The following is a 6,690-nucleotide window of genomic DNA, read 5'->3' as shown; positions in this document are numbered from 1 at the left end:
GAAAGGATGAAGCCAGATTGAGAAGAGGATAATTAACCCCACAGGCCACAGCTGAGAGGATTTAGGTGGCTAAGCAATCTCCTGACTGTGAGAGGGAGCCCAGCTGGGGAAGAATGAGCTGGGCTGAACTTATAAAAACAGAAAATTGTCAGGCGAAGGGGGCTGTTTGGGAAGTCACTTCCTGGGAGAAGGGAAGAGTGTTTGGAGGCTAGAGGGTCAGATGACCAACAGTTACTCTCTGTGTGGGTGTAGTTAGGAGGCTGGCAAACCCAGAGAAGGTGGTGTGCTACAAGGTAGGGTTAGGTAGTAAGGTTTAAAAGGGAACAGACCTTGACTACTGATTAGAGGGTCTCTCAGCCAGAACCTGGGGTAGAAGGCAGGTCCAGGTTCCCCTGCCAGCCACTGAAGGAATGGCACTATGTAGCAATGAATGGGAAGGCTACCCATGATTGCTAAAGGATCACTTTGGTATCCCAGAAGGAGAAATTGTGTATAGTGACCTAGCTGGAAGGCTGAGTCATGAAGAGGAAGTAACTTGTGGACTAAGAGATGGACTGCAGACCCAGAAAGAGAGGGGCAAAGAGGAGACACAAAGGGGTATTAACCTTGTGAGTTGTTCCCCAGAGTGACTAGGAGGAGGCCCCAGCCTAGCGGTGAGTGGAGCACCCCCTCATACACCTATCCGTTCTTTCAATATATAGTTCCCATAGCAATGTATGTGAATGAGGCAGTGATATAAGCTATCTACATAAAGATTCCCAAGCATCTGTTGTTCAGATATTCTGTATAAAAGAAAAATGTTCATATCTCAAAAAAATAAAAGTTCATTTTGGTAGGATGAAGGACTGTCTGTCTCCTGTCTTAAACTATTTTTTTTCACTTGTACTTCAAAGGCCCTGAATCACAATGCCTTTGCCTGCAGTGATGTTTTCCCATAGTTTTCTTTCCAGTGATTCTTAAAGCATGATAATGATACTCTTTCAGTCAGCAAGATTTGGGATTGTCATTAGAGTGACATGCTTCCTGCCCTTTGATCTGAACTTGAATCCCCAATAGGTATGGTCCTGTTCTACCACTAGACCACAGGTCTGGCTGACTAACATTCACTTTAGTCTCAATAACCCAAATGGGAAAATTGTGTCTTTAAACATTGCCTACATTATATAAGACTACTGCGCTAATAAAGACTAAAAAGAGTTCAGTTAATATGTACTTCAATGTAACTGGAGTTACTTGCTTAATTACCATTAATGCTAAGAGAGGGGGTTGTGTAAATTCGCTCTTATCGATATAAGAATATTAAAAAGACAGTTATAGAGGCTCTCAGCTGGTATTTGAATGACCTTGATATGTATATTTTCAAGTTACAGTGACTCTTTGATGGCTGTTGTGCTATATACTAAATTGAGACAAGCTTCAGAGAGGTAAATTGTATAGAGATGTGTAAATAATTGATTGCTCAGTTTGCTGTGCAAACCACAAATCTTTCTTTGGATCAGCCCCATATGGACCCCCCCAATGGAAAACAAATCAGAAACAGCTTAGTTTCAGTTTGAACAAAAAGTCTGAAACATTTTGTTTAGATTGTGGGCATTTTTAGTAAAAGCAACAGAAATCTGGAAATACTATTCACAAAATTGAAGGGGGTGAGGGGTTGTCCCCCTTATAACCAATAGCCCTTTTGTTGGATTGCTCTCCTACAATGTGGGAAAGTGGGTTCACATCCTCTTTATACCTCATTTGGAGCATGGAATTGAACTTGGGCCTCCTGCATTGCAGTCAAGTGCCCCATCCACTGGCTTATAGGGTATTCTGGGGGTAGATCTCTCTCTTGTTTCAACTGTTCCATGTTGTAAAAATACTGAAATACTTATTGGGCTCGGGAGAGGAGAGAGACTCTAGAGCCTGGTAGTTAGGTCACTCATCTAGGATGGAGAGAGTCCAGTCTCTGATTCAATGCATAGTTAATTAGCTACACAAAGTAAAACAACTTCAACAGAGAAATTGACACCCACCCCAGAAAATTCCATTGCCCGGTGATTAGGTTACTCACCTGCAATGTGAGAGAGCCAAGTCCCTAATCTGTTAGGTAGAACGGGAAGTTGAACCTGTCTCCATCCCAGATGAGTGCTCTAACCATGACACCATTGGCTATAAAGGAGGCACTTCCTCCTCTTCAGTTTTGTGATTGGCACCTCAGTCCCCTTGTGAATCTACACTGAGGGGAAAAAAATAGGCCAAAACAATTTGGTGAATGTAAATAGTTTTGGATGACCCACAACTGCATTTTTTGTCTATTAGTATTCATAAAGCAAAGACTATCCACCAACTTACTTATCAAGAAAACAAAACAAGCCAGAACCTGGAAAAAAAACACAATGGAATTGTGAGCTCTCACTCACCTTTTATAAAATTAAACAAAATTTCCAGTCCTATTTTGCCCAAAGAAATAATGTCTTTGCCCAAAGAAATTGTAAAAGAAATAATGAAAAAGTTTCCCTTATATCAGTCTATTTTTTGTGTACAAGGTAATACTCTATGAGATATTGTACTCTTATGTTTTATCATTTCCATTAAAATCTTGGGCCTTGGTTTGTCCAATAATTTGTGTCTTTATCAGCTGAAGTAGTACTTTGACTCAGTAATAAACCACTGGAATTTCAAATACAAAATCCTCATTAGTATGGTTAAACTAAAGCTACTCAGTAGAATGTGTGTTATATAGAGCTAATTATGGTACTCAGTAGAATTATTTTCTATTTTCTTTGTTAGAAAGGAGAATGCTTGCAAAGAGCAGGAAACTTCACCTGTAACCTTGAATAAGTTTTCTAAAAAATCGTTTTGTCCAAGGCATTATAAATGTATGCTGCCTAAAGTATTGTAGATCAGTCAGCATGATATTTATGTGTATTGTGTGTGTGTGTGTGTGTGTGTGTGTGATGTGAGTGTGTGTGTGTGTGTATATATATATATATATATATATAAAAAAATCAATAATAATGCCATTCTATCCGACGACTAAAAGAAATCTGATCAACTTCTCCAAAGGATTTTAGGGTGTTCAGGGAAAAGTCTATTACCTGGCTTTGTTAGAAGGGAAAATGTGGTATGCTTCTGCCGATTATAAAATCACATTTAAACTAATGATTTAAAAATATGTTTGCTAAAGTGAATCCCATAAGTTTAGATGTTTTTAGGGATCAGGTGCAATAAATGGCATCATAGGTGTAGTGTAACAAAACTTCTGTCTTTGAAACAATTTTGAACCTTTTGTCCCCCTCAAGTGTAGCTTTAACAAGTGGTCATATTTTTTTTGGTGAAGGCTAGTGTGCTTCAAGCACAAAGCCCAGCTCAAACAGGTGGGCTGGGGGCTAGTGTGCTTCAAGAAAGATGATATGCTGCTGAAGACGGTGTGGAGCAACTCTTAAGCTGCTCTGTAGCCATTATTGCAGTCATGAGACTCTAGGGGACTTCATAGCCTCAATACACCTTCAGGGTGTTGTGGGGGGGCTCACAGGATTTGCAAAGAATTTGATTCTCTGAGTCACAGATGACCCATTTCTGCCTGACTCTTGAATGCAGGCAACCAGGAAGTCCAAAGAGTTGTTTCTCCTTAATCCTTGTCCACTCTCTTTGAAAGAGTAATGGAAGCACAACTGTTCAGCTAACAAGGGATTTGTCAGAGGTGCAAAGGCAGAGAAAGATTTTTTTTTCCCTTTGGGTTTCATTGTTATGGGGCTCTTAACTTGGCCTCCTATTTTGTGCATACCAACTTGTGAAGACAAATAATTGTGTACCTCATTTGTGGGGAAAGAAATTGACAAGTCCTCATTCGGCCATCTGACCATTATTTCCAAGCCCACATTAGAGGTACAAAGATGAAGGCAGCTCTTAAAAATTAGCGTTAAAATAAGTTATCACAAGAAAAGACATTTCAGGTTTGACCATTTCTTCTAGAGTCCATGTCAGCAGATAGATATGAATGTATTTTTCAATAACAAGAACAGCTTTTACCTACTCTGTTTGAAAGGATTTTGTATTTGCAGAATTAATAACTTATTCTGGCTGTAATTTAATAGAGTAAAACCTAGTGAACTATAACATGAAGTCAAAACCACAGAAAATGTATCTGAGAGCAACAGTATGGTCAGGCTGAGTCTGTGTGTGTGGATGTTACAGTCCTTTAAACTGATCTAGAATGATTGATCCTGAGAATCTGCTTGAAGCATCCATCAATTTCAGTTTTCCAGTTAGCTGGAGAAGTCAACTGTATTCTGTTTCTTTGAATAAGTCCAGTGGATTGACTGAATTCATGGACCATTAAGTTCTAAAGAAACTGCTTTTCTTACCCCCAAAATTAGGCTGGGCATAATAGGGAAACTATTTTCCCTCTAGTGCAAATAGGTTTAATGTACCTATGCTCCTGTCTAAAATATTTTGCTGACATCAAAATGTAAATATGATTGACTGGCCTAGCTAGTATCTAAAATGTTCAGGGATATATTCTGAAAACATTGCATGGGAGATTCATGCACTACACAAGTGTGTATTGATTCAGGTTTTGTGTAGGGAAGAGCAGTGTTCTGATTATTTACACTTGTCACTTTCAGTCAATGAATACTTAATCCTCTGTAACACAATCTGCTGCCATTTAAAGAGGTTATTTATGACTTTCATGACTGCTTAGAGACATTAGATCAAGGATTCTGACTCCCCTTTTTATGCTCTCAGAATTCTCAGAGAGCAGGATGTGGAGAAGGTTTTCATTCAGAACACAACTTTTGGACACTGGTGGCCTCTGATTTACCTGTTGCAAGGAGATGTGTCTTAAGGGCTATTAGTTATTGGCAGAATCTGTACAATAGAAATGACAACATAATTGCAGAAGGGACACACATGGTATTTTTTAACCATCCTATAGCACTACTATTTAATTCCATGGGAGGTTCAAAGAGTTTATAAAAAGCTTATTGTCTTCTGTTTAATTTCTGTAGGATTTTTTCCCTAAAGTGAACTATCAGCACATAGAATGTGGATTACAAAAGTAATGCTTTAAGTTATTTATTTAGCGTTTCTGAATTCTACAGATGGTCATTTGTATGTAGTCATGAAATTTGCACGAATACTTGTCAGATTATATGTTATGTACAAAAACAGTTGATTAAAAATTCAATTTCTGTTCTGTGGAAAATTCCAGTGTTTTGGCATTTTTTGTATCTGCAGTCAGAACAAACTGTAGAAATATCAAAATATTTTGTAGAATGAAAAGTTCTGAATTTTTATTTGGAAATGTTGAAATGTATAATTGTGATATATTTGATCAAAACAAAACATGACATTTCTGAATCAAAATAATTAATTTCAATTTGTTGACCTGAAACATTCATTTTTGTGTTGTGTTGATCTCGGCATCTGTCTGAACTGTCACAGTGCCAAATAAGAATTGTCATTCCAGGTCATGCCTCCATTCTCCCCTGTGTACCTTGCTCCTCTCAGGATTACATTTCCAGTGAGGCACCATGGTTTCTTAATCACCACGTTGTCCCATGGGAGTCTAATGGGAGGTAGGAGGGACCTGGAGCTACAACTACAACTCCCATGAGCCATCTCAATACCATAATACTTAATCCTGCCTTGAGTGCGAGATCCCTTCCAGTTCTATGATTCTACTCAAGTGAACACAGGTTCAACCCAAAATATTTTGTTGTGATTTTTCAGGTAAAGAAACAAAATGTTTTGATTTCATTTTCCCAAAGGAAAATTCTGCTGACATTTATCTTAAGATAGATTTTTCAATCTCATCTCATTTTCCAATTAGAAAATGTTTCATTGCAACATTTTTAATTAGCCCTATTCACTGACTTTGTTCTGTGCTTATTCATATATGTTTTTGACATCACTACAAATAGCAAATCATTTTTGATATATGTATTGAAACTTGCTGGGTTCATTTAGGTTTTCACAAGTACCCAGAAATTTGTGGAATACTTGTGACTTATGAATAACACAATACCTATGTATAGTGAACCAAACTTAGCACTTCTATGCACACAAATATTTACACTTCAGATCCTTTGCTATTTGATCCTATCCAGTTTTAAACAGCTTTTCTGTAACTAAGAGTTTTTCCACGATGTAAACACACAGTTCAAATGTGTGCATCATCACTGCTCTGCAGAAATGTGTGAGAAACTATTCTTTAGTCATAACTAAACCTACCCCTTTTTTATGCTGGCAAATGCAAAGTATATTAAAATTAGTACCATTGTGTTTGGAGGAATAGTCTATAAGAATTTGTATGTGCATTAGAAGTATAGCAGCTTTTTACTGAAAGACCAGTCAAGATTGAATCTTCTTTTCTCTAAGTTTTACTTCACTCTCTCCAATACACTGAGCGACAAGATGTTCAGCCATTGAAACATGAGATAAGCATGATATGTTGTCATAATACTGTATGCCCTCATGGTAGCTCCTGAAAGAAGTGCTGGGGAGTGTGTGTGGAGCTGGGGATTAGCTAGAAAGAGTTGTATTAAAGCAACCATCTGGCACAACCTGTCACTCCTGGGTGCCTCAAGGCAGGAGTGATTTGCCATACCAAACATCGCTATCCGCATTTCTTCAGCACTGCGTTTATCAAGACTGGTAGTAATCTCCCTGCTGAAATTTCCTCTCTGCTCAGGTTCAGCAGGG

General features: G+C 38.2%; 1 long non-coding RNA gene across 1 annotated transcript in view; it reads left to right on the top strand.

Annotated features, from left to right (window-relative positions):
* The first annotated feature begins 176 nt into the window (after positions 1-176).
* LOC135984112 (uncharacterized) overlaps positions 177-6,690 on the top strand; it is a 92,631-nt gene continuing 86,117 nt past the window's right edge. Inside the window, exon 1 of the long non-coding RNA XR_010602020.1 lies at positions 177-653. This is a non-coding gene — a long non-coding RNA (uncharacterized LOC135984112). The remainder of the gene's footprint in view (positions 654-6,690) is intronic.

The sequence above is a fragment of the Chrysemys picta genome, chromosome 5 (genome assembly GCF_011386835.1).
Source record: "Chrysemys picta bellii isolate R12L10 chromosome 5, ASM1138683v2, whole genome shotgun sequence".
NCBI lineage: Eukaryota > Metazoa > Chordata > Testudines > Emydidae > Chrysemys > Chrysemys picta.
Note: the sequence above shows the minus strand (reverse complement) of the source record. Positions and strands in the feature narration are given on the sequence as shown.